The 12,766-nt window shown below is 42.3% G+C and overlaps 1 pseudogene; it reads left to right on the forward strand.

Annotated features, from left to right (window-relative positions):
• The first annotated feature begins 222 nt into the window (after window positions 1-222).
• Window positions 223-1,696, forward strand: LOC115317469 (annotated as a pseudogene).
• Window positions 1,697-12,766: the final 11,070 nt, after the last annotated feature.

The following is a 12,766-nucleotide window of genomic DNA, read 5'->3' on the forward strand; positions in this document are numbered from 1 at the left end:
GTGCTCAGGAGTCTTACAGATAGCGAAGACACAGACACTGCTGCCAGTAATGATGTCGAAGACGACGAGGATCCACTTCAAGTGCCAGAGTATCGTGGACATGGTGTGCCTCTACGGTTTACTTAATGAGTCAGCTGCGAGAGAAGCAACATTCTCAGTGACTGAGTGCGACCAGGTGGAACTTCGCACACGTGCTCAGGCAAGCTCGGACGAGTGGTCAAGGCAAAGAGTGGGCAGATTAACAGCGTCCATACTTGGAAAAGTACTCTCGTGCTGCACTGGGGCAGAGGGGATTGTCTCCCAAGTGATGGGCTATACCAAGACACCCGATGTGTTCAGTGTAAGATGGGGCAGGGAGAAGGAGGTCAAGGCTCGAAATCGCTTCATTGCGGATGAAGCACCCAAGCACAGCGGCTTTGAGGTCAGGAAGTGCGGTTTGTTTGTGGATTCCGAGAGGCCATATTTAGGAGCTTCCCCTGATTGTGTTGTGTCTTGTTGACTGTTGTTGTTGCACAAACGCAGTACTGGAGATTAAGTGTCCAGCGTCACGTGCAAACCTTACAATTGACAAAGCTAAGGTAAGACTGCCATACCTTGATGCTGACGCACGTCTAAAAGAAGACCACTTGCATTATGCTCAGGTCCAAATGCAGATGGCACTTGTTAAAACAACCAGAGCATTCTTTGTTGTCTTCACAAATGTGGACATGAATGTAGAAGAAGTGAAGTTTAATGAGTGCTTTTGGAACGCGGCCGTCAGTGAGGCAGAGGAGTTCTACTTCAGTCACATTTTCCCTGAAATTCATGGCAGAGAAATGCTGAAAAAATTGAGGATGCAAACACCATGTGCATTTGTAAAACACAGAAGTCTGGACCTCTCCTACGATGCAAGGTATGTAATGTAACCGTCCACCTGAAATGTGTGAAACTGCGACGTACGCCTATAACATGGGTGTGCTTAGTTTGTAAACTGCAAAATAGACCTACTGTTTATTGCAAGTGGGTTAGTACCAGTGGTGTCAATTTAGCAGTTTTCTCGCGAGATTTAGCGGAGTGGTGTATTTAGCTAGAGAAATTGTTTATTTGCGGATGGCGGGATTTCCAGCGGTTTCAAATGTTATTATTATTGAAAGTTTCAAATGTGCTTCATCGGCAAAAAGTTCATCGTGATTTAGCAGTTAGTTAGTAGTCAAGACAAGTCAAGATCACCATCCAAACAGAAACAGTGCGGGTAACACTCGTGACATCATGGAGACATTGTAGTGGAAAACTGGCGAACACGACACTTGCGCGCACATGTTCGAATTTGTTTTACAGTTCGTAAGAAGAACGCTCACGACATCATTGGTGGTGGGCATCGGAACACGAAACTTGTGAGACCACGTTCTAGATTACGTCGCTGACCTCTTTCTTTAAATATGTCGTGTTGCCACCAGTTTTTGGTCAAACAAGTGAACGAAGAGAAACCTCTAACTGTATTTTTAATATGTATAGATCTCGTAAACTAATCAAGGAAATAAAATTTTAAAAAGATATTCTTGCACAACATTCTAAATTTGGCGGTGTTTCGGAATTCTTAGTGCGGGTTTTTGGTTTCTGAGTTGGCAACGCTGGTTAGTACAAAAACCACTGCTCACGCTTTGTGGTTAAAATAGACTCTGAAGTTGCCGGACTTTTGTTGCAGTGCCTGGCTTAATGATACCGAGTTTGCATGCTCAAAACATTCTGGTACCAAAAATCAATATAGGTTCAAACCTATTATAGGATTCACTTCTCTTAACGGGGCGATGAAATGATTCTTTATCTCTTCTGAATATTACTCGGAATGACTCTTTTTGACAACCATAAGCCAAAATGCATATCAGCTTTTTTCCACAAAGTAGCAGTCGCAGAAAAAAAAAAGTGCTCACTCCCCCAGCAAAATATGTCGCCATCTGATCTCGTGCTGATTATGTCTCTAATGTTCAACATAACCACGCACTGGGAAGGCCAATGTACGGTGGTAACCAAACTTATACGGAATAAGCGAAATGCAAACTATCTCATGAAAGAGCTATCCTGTCATGCTTATCAAGTTTTATTTCCTGCTCATGACGAGAGGCTGCTTCAATCTTGTCCCGAGCAGCCGCAAAACTTGACCAAGCCCGCCAAGATAGTGCTCCCATGTAATAATGCAAAGTTATCATGTTCCGTACAAGTTTGGTGACCACTGTGCGCTGCACATGGTGTTCTCTCGGCTCGCTCCGAGTTTGGCTATTTTCCTCATGACAGTGACTAACTCCAAGTCGAGTGCTCATACAGAGTTTGCATGTAGCGATAACCACGGATGTGTCAGCTGCAAAATGGGCATGACGAATATATTACATACATTCAATGCTCAAGAAAAACGATCATTTCAGAATAGCAGTACCAAAATACCTTGAAGAAAAAAAGAAACACTTACACTTTTTGTAAAGGGATTAGCCACATTTTCATTCCCAACATCTCTTGCAAAAACCTACCCCTGTAAAACACATCATCCGGGTCAGAAGCACTGCTGAAGCACAAATGCTCCGACAAACCTATTTCTTAAGCAGAGGGGGCTTCAGATTTGTCATGGCAGAGCTAACAATCAACGCTTTGTCAATTGTGCAAATCTCGCCATCATCACGCTTCTTTAAAGAGATAATGAAACGATTTTTCTACTTTTGCTAAGTACTACTCAGGAATCATTCTCTAACGTTAATAACCGAATAAATTTGCCTTGTTTTTTCTTTCAAAAACGACGGCAGTAGGTAAATAAATTCAATAAATATGAGCATCGTTCATCCTCTTAACTTGGAGCCGCAATAAGCGGCCACGTGGCCTGGTGCCTATCTTATGCTGCCAACGTCAATCACAGCCACGCGCTGGGGTCGGCAACAAAGTAGATAAAGCGTGATGAGCTCCAGTCATTGTCAGAGTTGGGCTATTCTCATCGCCGAAGTGGTTGCACAGGAGCCACAGCCCCAGTGTTCGCCGAGGCATTGCTAGTTACGACGCGAAGTCGAGTGCTCACGCGGTTCTCGTATTCTATGCATGACTTGCGCTCGACTGTCGTCAGGCGAGTGGTTTCGAACCCACAACTACTTCATCAAGCTTTGCGAAAGCAAGACTGAAAATAATAGTCCCCTTTTATCCTCGCAGTTTCACCGCGACCAAGAAGTTTGTGAGTGAGTGGCGGTCCGCGCGAGTATACTTGGGCCATATTTGGACCCGTACGCCTCTAGAAAGTTATGAACATTCCAACCCGACATCGTTTCATGACCCCTTTAAATAAAGTTCATTTTTATAAGGGCTGGCTTCCATAACGCGGACGTATGAGAAAAGTTGTGTTGCAGAACATTCTTGAAAACACCAAAATTGTTTCAAAGTTTTCTTGCTAAGCGTACGGGAAAAGTAACGTAAAAGTAGCTTGTAAGGTAACGAGTAAAGTAATCAATTACTTTTCAGTAAAGTAATTCTTCACAGTAATGCATTCCGTTTGAGGCTCTACAATTTTTCATTGTAATTGATTACTTTTCCGTGTAACGGGCCCACGTTTGTCATTAACCTCCTCGCTTGCACTGACCGAGCGAGAAGTAGTGAGTTCAAAAATGCTTCGGGAAAGCCGCCCACAGTGCAAACGGACCGAAATACGAAAATGCACTTTGGATTCGGGAGTTGTACTTTCCTCGTAAAGTACCTTAAAAATACATTAGCAAAGTATAAGTATATACTCAGAGAATGTACTCCAAGTACAGTACAAGTTTTCTTAACTTACTTGAAGTATTACTTTAAGAGATACGGTGAGCACTACATGAACAGAACTTCGCGATCCGACTCTGCTTATGTTTTTTCCGAAGTGACGACTAAACAAAATAAGACTTGGAACGTTACCTTCATAGTAAATTAAATTCCGGTGGGCTTAGGGGAAGTTGCATTCGCTTCAGTCACAATTTCAGGCTCATAAAGAGCCAACAACGAAACAAGATAACGTTTGAGGAGCTGTAGCATCACATAAGCATATTCTGTACTTTGTTTTGCCGGCATGCCGCCCATTCTACAAAGTACCCCCAAAAAAACAAAAGCAAAAACAAAAAAACACAAACATTTACATAGAGCACTCGAACTGCATCCGGAGGAGCTCTAACAATCCGTTTAATTGAGACCCTAATGGAGCGACTCGAGTTGAAGTCATGGAGTCTCCATTTAACGCACACATTGCGTTAAGCCAATAGACGACGAGCTAAATTTTGCAGTAGACAGAAAGGGTAGTTTAAAGACGTTTAACCAGCTCTATGGGGAGGTTAATTGAAACCATCCGAACATACCTAACGTGTTGTCACGGCCGCGTCGAAGGCTGCTCAGTGTTGTAGCCAACGTTGGCAGAGTCGTCTGCAGCCGTTACAGCGAAGCAGCTTCCTTGCGTCCCCCTGTAACCTAGGATACGCCAACCGTTAAAAAGGAATTCTAAATTAGAGATCCTAACATATAAATAAAACGTCTTGTAAAAATTTGCGTTTTTTTATAATAAATATGTAGCGTGCTATTTATTACTCATGTGCATTTTTAATTTTATTATTACTTTATTTAATATTTATCAATCACTCATGTCACTAAATCTGAAGAAAAAACTACGAAATCATATGCTTATTCAGTGGACCGGCAAGGTGGCCGCTGTGTTTACCCTCGTTTGTAGAAGCTTAATTCCCTGGAGAACAGCGCTTCACGACAGGGGCGAAGAGTAGGAACAAGACAACACAATGCGCTAACTTCAACTGGTTTAATCGTCAGGAAATCAAGAGTATAAATACTCTGCATTATCTCGCCATTCAACCAATCCCATGCCACGCCACTGATCGCAAGAACTGTGTCTCTTTGTCGCCCAAATCGATCGACGCCAAGCTGACACATCGATCACCGGAGTTTTTTTATCAGGTCTGCCTCTATAATTTCACTTACCGTCTTATCTTCATGTTTTCCAATAACAGTGCACAGATTAAATTCAAGTTTGCACGCACAGTCATGGCAGTGCATCGACAAATGACCGTCACGCTGTCCGCTCACTCTTTGGTTGTGTTCGCGCAATATGTCATTTAGACATCTTCCCGTCTGTCCCACGTACTTTTTACCGCACGTCCGCGGGACGTGAGGGATCGGTGGCCGAGTGGGCTAAAGCGCACACCCAGCTCGATGCGCGTGGAGCGAAAGCTCGAGCTGCAGAACCCAGGGATCCTGGTTCGAGCCCCACCCCTGCCCGTTTCGATCTGGATGAGCGTCGTACCGGCGTGCGGTCGTGTATCACTACTGCGTGAGCACGTTAAAAACCCCAGGTTAGGAGTCGTACTGCACTGGCAAAATAGCTCAACCACAGTGTAATAAACCAGTGTCGCCCCTACTGGCAGACCAACCTTACGCTGTATAAATCACTAAAAACATCCAATTTTTTTATTTTTCAGCGGGACGTGCTGTAAAAAGTACGTGGGACAGACGGGAAGATGTCTGAATGAGAGATTGCGCGGACACAGCCAAAAAGTGAGCTGACAGCGTGACGGTCATTTGTCGATGCACTGCCATGACTGTGGGTGCAAACCTGAATTTAATTTGTGCACTGTCATTAGAAAACATAGAAATAAGACGGTAAGGGAAATTAGAGGGGCAGACCTGATAAGAAACTACGGGGATCGATGTGTCAGCCTGGTGTCGATCGATTTGGGCGAAAAAGAGACACAGTTCTTGCGATCAGTGGCGTGGCATGGGATTGGTTGAATGGCGCGATGATGCGGAGTATTTATACCCTTGAATTTTTGACGATTAAACCAGTTGAAGTTAGCGCACTGTGTTGTCTCGTTCTTACTCTTCGTCCCTGTCGTGAAGCGCTATGATGTTCTCCAAGTTTCAGTACCAACTCGCCCAAGAATCCGCATTACTCAACCTAATTCCTTGTTTCTCGACTACAATTTTCAGCGTGTTTTCGTGCTCATGAGCTGGTCAATATCTCTAATGCTGTCGCGGAGAATGTCGACACGGGGATAACGAAGATAATCTGTATAAAAAAATCGGTCGGACCGTCGAACCGAGCGAGACGTTGTGCTGCGCCGGTGTATATACCCAAGGTCCCTGGTCGTTGCGGTGGCATCTCTGTGGTTTTATATGATTTCTTTATGCAAGGACATTAATCTACACACACTAACCAACTACAGTAGCGGGTCCTTGAGCTGCTGGCGACAATAAAAAGCAGTCAAGATGTTTTTTTATGGCAAAGATTAGAAAGTGCTCGGTGGCGCTTCGGCCCTCCGCCTTTCTGCTTAAATTACGTTGATGATTGAGAAAGGTTTCACTTTGTTAGAAAATGTTTATGTTCACATTCTCTCATGTGGGATACTTCCCGAAAAGACATATCAATGAAATGTGGAAATTGAGTCATGTAAGTAAGCCTCTATTTTATCATTTATGTCGCGAAGAGCACGAGGAGCGATTGGTAACGTGCATTTCCTGCTCAAACTGTTGCCGCTAAGAACATTGGGATCACGGCGAATGTCATTTCCGATTCACTGCTGATTTAAGGAAAGTATAATTTTTATCTAAATATATAACGATTATTTTTTTAGCCAAATAGTTGTATGCAGCTTTCCTGCTAAATCCACGAGCACGGCGTCTTCCACGCTGTGCGCTTTAAAGGACCGTATACGGACCGTCAGGGAAGGTCCTCCACGGCAGTAGCGGTAGTGGCATGCCTGTGCCTAGCAGCACCTTGAGTTCCTCGTCCGATTGCACCAATCTGCTGCAAGGACTCTTTGTGTAGTGAGTTGAGGGCCGCATCGCCTTATCGGGCGCCTAAAACCTCGTCACTAAAACAGTCATCTGCTATATCACAGGTTGGAAATAGTTTATTATACTTGTTCTTTTGTTTATTTGTCGCCTTTGCTGCTGCTGCTGCTGCTGTTGTGTCAGTGATCTTGTTTTTTTTTTTTTAAATTGCTACTTCACGGGTGAAATGGCCAACGGTACCGATGACATTTGTATGTTATGTAAAGTTATCGTCTCAGACAAAGATAGAAAAATGGTGTGTTCCGAGTGTGAGTTTCCGTACCACTTAGGTGATTGCTCTGGGATAGCCGAATCAACGTTCAAATCGAAAGGTGATAGCTGGCATAAACAATGGCGCTGTCAAACCTGCAGGCTAAATAGGCAGCGAAGTGGACAGATCGCTAAACAAAAAAGTGACTTCGATCTGGATCCCTCTGCGGTCATGATGACACTCGGAGCAATGAACAAAAAGCTAGACACCCTTTTAGATCTTAAAGACACAGTGGATGGAATAGAACATTCAATTCAGATGCTGTCAGACAAGTATGACGCGGTGCTAAGCCACATGACCGAACACGATAAGGAGATAAAAGAACTGAGGAAAAGAGTTGAAACAGTTGAAAAAAGCGACGCACAGGCCGAAATCAAAGAACTAAAGAAACAGGTGAATGAACTTGAATGGCGGTCACGCCGACAAAACCTGGAACTTCATAATGTACCGATGACTGAGAGAGAGAACGTACTGGAAAAGGTAAACAGTGTGGCAAGAATGATGAACGTACCAGAGTTGACCGCTAGTGATATGGTGTCAGCGCACAGACTTGCCTCGAAGTCTGATAAGGTCCCTGGAATTATCGTGCGCTTCGCAAGCCAGATAACACGGGATCTATGGTTCCGTAAGCGCTTGAGCCTGAAAGAAGCGGAAACAAACGTTTTCCTCTTGGAAAATTTGACGGGGCATGAACGGTCGCTACTTTGGACTGCAAAAGAATGGGCAAGGGCAAACGCTTACAAGTATGCCTGGTACAGGAATGGCAATGTACTCTTGAGGAAACAAGATGGAGGGCGCTTGCTCGTAATCAGGAACGAAGATGACTTGCGGAAACTAGAGTAGAAATATTGAAGATTTGTCATTATTTTGATTTTTATTTTTGAAATGGCTAACCAAATCAGTTTCTTGCCGAGTGAGGTTGGGAATGTGTTTAGGTCCCAAACCAGCGTTGTATTTTCCCTGTTTCATTTAAACGCGCAGTCCTTGCGTAATAAATTTGATCAGTTAGATGCATTTTTGCAGAGTTTCGATTTTTCTTTTGATGTTATCATGTTAACGGAAACATGGTATACTCCAGATGATACTGTTGAAATTTTAAGTAACTATGAAAACTATAGTTTATGTCGAAATTCCAAAAAAGGAGGGGGAGTTTCTGTGTACGTAAAAAATACCCTGCACTGCAGTATTATAGATGAATTTTCGGTAATTACCCAGGATTATGAAGTTCTGACGTTGCAGCACGCGCATAACGTTTTTTGTGTCGTGTATCGCCCTCCCGGTGGCAGCATGTCTTGTTTTTTAAAATATATAGATGAACTCTTTTTTTTTATCGGTGAGAACAACCTGAAGCTTGTTGTGGGGGGTGATTTTAACATCAATATGCTTTTGCCATCAACACAGCAATCAGAATTTCTCACGCTTTATCAGTCGTATGGTTATATCTGTACCATTTGTCAACCAACTCGTTATAGTAGTGCGAATGAAACATTGTTAGATATTTTCTTAACAAATGTATCCGAGGAACATGCGCATGCTGGTGTTATAGGGGCGACAATAAGTGATCATCTCCCTATTTTTATGTTCATAACTCTAGATAATATCAAACACAAGAAAATATGTGTGCCTAACCTTCATTACCGTGATATTAGTACAAAAAGTCTCGAATATTTTCAAGAACAAATTAACATAACAGACTGGAGTGTGGTTCTGTCTAAGGTGTCGGCAGACGAGGCATACGAGAGTTTTCTTGAAACGTTTTGTGATATATATAACCGTGTATTTAACTACAAAAAGCATATAGTTCATAAAAAGTGTAGAAAACCATGGGTCACAGCAGAAATATTAAAAATGATGAAGAAAAAAGATGCACTTTATAGAAAATTTATGCGTACAAGAGATCCAGTTGTATTGTCAAGTTTTAAGAGCCAAAGAAACAAGATAACAAGTGAGCTACGGCGAGCCAAACGGTCATACTATTTTTTGCTTTTTCGGGGTGAAAAGAGAACGGATATTTTATGGAAGAAGTTAAATTCGATATTTCATGAAGGACGTCAGTTTGGAGAAGCAACCGAGCTTGCGGTTGATGGGGATATTAAAAAAGGTAAAGCTCTTGCAGACGCGTTGAATGATTTTTTTGTCGATTTAGTTAACAGCGTTCACTCTGCTGAAGCTTCAAAATATGTCAAATGTCTTTCTGACAGCATATTCCTCTCTCCAACTAGCGACGAAGAAGTTATTTCAATTTTTATGAGTCTAAAAAACAGCAAAAGTTCCGATTCTCAGGACATTCAAATAAAGCCCATTAAATATGTTATGGAGTCTATTGCTTTCATTTTAACTCATATATTTAATGTATGTCTCGAGACTGGTGTTTTTCCGCGTAAAATGCAGATAGCAAAAGTTTCTGTCATATATAAAGCAGGTGATAGGAACGATCTTAGTAATTACAGGCCAGTGTCCATTTTACCAATATTTTCAAAAGGATTGGAAAAAATCATACATAAAAGACTTTACACTTTTTTTGAGAAACACTCAATTCTCAGTCCCCGGCAGTACGGGTTTCGGAAAGGGTACTCGACAGAGTTAGCGTTACTTAACCAAAAAGAGATAATTCTAAACAACATTGAAAATAAACTTCTTACATTGGGAATCTTTATCGATTTTTCAAAAGCTTTTGATCGCATTAATCATAAAACTCTTCTTCAAAAACTAGAACTTTCTGGTATTCGGGGAATAGCCCTGAAAATACTCGAGAGTTACTTACAGTTTCGCTTTCAAAGAGTTGTAATAAATTGCCAACGTTCTGAGTCTAGAAAACTTAATGCAGGTGTTCCACAAGGTAGTATTTTAGGGCCTCTTTTATTTAACCTGTATATTAACGACATAGCTAACATTGACGATGAAGCAAACATGATAATCTATGCAGATGATGCTAGTATATTTTTTGCAGGGTCCGATATTTCGGACATTATGAAGACAGGTAATACATTTCTAGAAAAACTTTATACGTGGACAGTCCAGAACTCTTTAGTGATAAATAGTAATAAAACGAAAGCTGTTGTTTTCAGGTCAAAGGGGGTAAAAATGAGCGAAAGTCAGATTCTCTCCTTAGATTCACGTGGTATAGAAATTGTGCAGAACGTCAAAGTTCTTGGTGTCATGTTTAATGAATACATGCGATGGGATGAAACAGTTCAGATGATAGCGAAAAAACTATCGAAGGTGGTGGGTATAATTTATAAGCATAGAAAAACCTTACCCCAGTCTGTACTACGACTTCTTTATAACTCTTTATTCTACTCTTGTTTTAATTACTGTTTCTTGGTATGGGGAAATACTACTTCTGCAAATATTCATCGTATTCATATACTTCAGAAAAAAGTAGTTCGTATTTTGTGTAACGAAGCACATGATAGCCACACGGCACCACTATTCAAGAAATTAGGAATTGTTCCAATCACGAATCATTATGAGTATAAACTTGCCCTGGCATATAAAGCAGCGATAAACCACCCGGGAAACAGTCTTCTTTCTCTTTCCTGCCTTCACTCACAAAACACTTCGTATGCCACCCGCCATGCCGACGCCTGGACGGTCCCGCGCTCGAGAACAAACTATGGAAATCAGATGGTGAGATACCAGCTGCCCAAAATGTTAAACTATTTTTTGTCGCGTAATATTACAATTGAAAACTGTTCTAACAAACGCATATTATCTTTACTAGTTTCGTGAGAAATCTGACTGTGTACTCTTGAGAGCGTTTTTTTGTTTTGAGTGCCTCTTCTGCGGTTGCTGTTGGGGGAGGAGAGGGCACTGTCAAGCAGTTTTGTACTGCTTTTTTCCCTCCTCCCTCTCTTCTTATTTGAAGAGGAATAAAGAAACTTGGAACTTGAAACTATATATCGCAAGTTTCCGTCGCAACGTTGCTGATTTCTCGGCGACGATGTCCCTGCCGACAATTGGTTCGATTCCAATATTCACGAGTAACGTCGGCGAGTTTCAGTACTTAGAGTACTAAAACTTTCCCCGAAGCAATAAACGCCCGTGTGCCCTTGCGCCTTGGCTGTCGGTAGAAGCTAAACACGCGCACCTTTCACTTGTAAATTGCCACCAAAACGCTATCTCTAGCTGAAACCTACCAATACGTGGACAGTACTTTGGTCATTCCAGACAAATTCTGCATTTGAAAATTGCGCTTTCGGGTCGATAAATCTCGGTGCAAATATTTTTGCGCTAAGCCTCATACCGTGCACGATGTTCTACGAAAGTGTCACTGGCTGTTAGGATCATAGGATATCTTATAGGAGGCCATAATACTGAGGCGCCAATTGCGAAGAAGCCGAGCGGCTTCGGTTATACTATTGAAATCCCCCCAACTTCGAAATAGGCCGAGTGTTTTTGACGGGCGAGTATTGCCCGGCATATTTAGCGGAAGGTGGTTCCATAACCAGGTCATGCTAAAGACGTCATGCTGTTTACGTGATTTAACCATCGTCATGCTGTGACATCACGTGACCGCCGTCCCCTGTATTTGGTAGGCGATGTCTTAACCGAAACATATACATTTACGTAAGGCATTTCCGTAGTGCGCGAAAATGTCTATTTCTCCCGCACCACCTATTCTGCATCAGAACGTGAGCTTACTGTGGTGTCGTCTTTTGCTGGCGAGTTGGATGACCGCAAACATTAACGAACAAAACAAGCGGCGCACGAGCTTATTTCTGATACGCATTATTTAAACGAACACTCAAGACTGTAGGCGGTTGCCAACATAGTTGGTTGCATGGCGCTAACGACGCACTAGTCTGGGGATTCAGTCGAGATTGGAGGTGTAGAGGAAATAAATACAAGAACAAAACGCTGTTCTGCATTACCAGCGTCTGACTTGGAATGTATTTGGAAGGTATTTTGCCTTTCTTCTTGCATATCGTTTTCTTTCCCTCTTTTTTTTCAACAAGTTTGTTTAAACCGTTTGTAGCTTTTGTGCGTATAGCAACGTGACCCATCCCGCACTGCTGTTGTAGCTTGAGGGCCGAGCAATCTCCAGAGACATGGATAACCGACGCTCGTGTGGTTCCTGTGAAAGCCTGGCTCGGAAAACACGTACAGGTTTTATTAAGACACAAATCACGGGCGGTTGTTCACTGCTCACAATGCCACAGCACCACTTCGGCCAATCTGCAAACATTATTTGGACGTGTATTTTTTTTCTTGTTTAGTCCAACCTTTTATATCAACGAGTATTGTCAGCTTCTTGTTTTATAGTAAGGAATTGTTGCTAAATGTGATATCTCATTGTTCTTACCCCCTGCCACGCTAGCCTGTAGTAGATTTGCCCATGTTAGATTTGTTTTCATTGGATGCTGCTTAGGTCACACTGGAGGCAGTCACCGTACCAGTGATTTTTACAAACAAACTTATGCTCTTTTGAAACACATGTTTTCCTTCCAAAGTAACTACACGAAATGGTAGGAAGACGAAACAAGAAAAGAGCATATTTTTGTAGCAAGGTATACTGTTGCAAAACACACATATTTACATGGCTCAGTTCAGGCGAAATTTCAGTTTTTATTCTTATATTTTTTACTTCCTGATTAGTTAGCCGATCAAATTACCAACCTCGTAGCTCTAACTTTTCATTGGACCCTTACGCGACACGTTGTTAAACCGGTAATAGCCAGAAAG

This window comes from Ixodes scapularis, unplaced genomic scaffold (genome assembly GCF_016920785.2).
Source record: "Ixodes scapularis isolate PalLabHiFi unplaced genomic scaffold, ASM1692078v2 PGA_scaffold0__279_contigs__length_252992795, whole genome shotgun sequence".
Lineage (NCBI taxonomy): Eukaryota > Metazoa > Arthropoda > Arachnida > Ixodida > Ixodidae > Ixodes > Ixodes scapularis.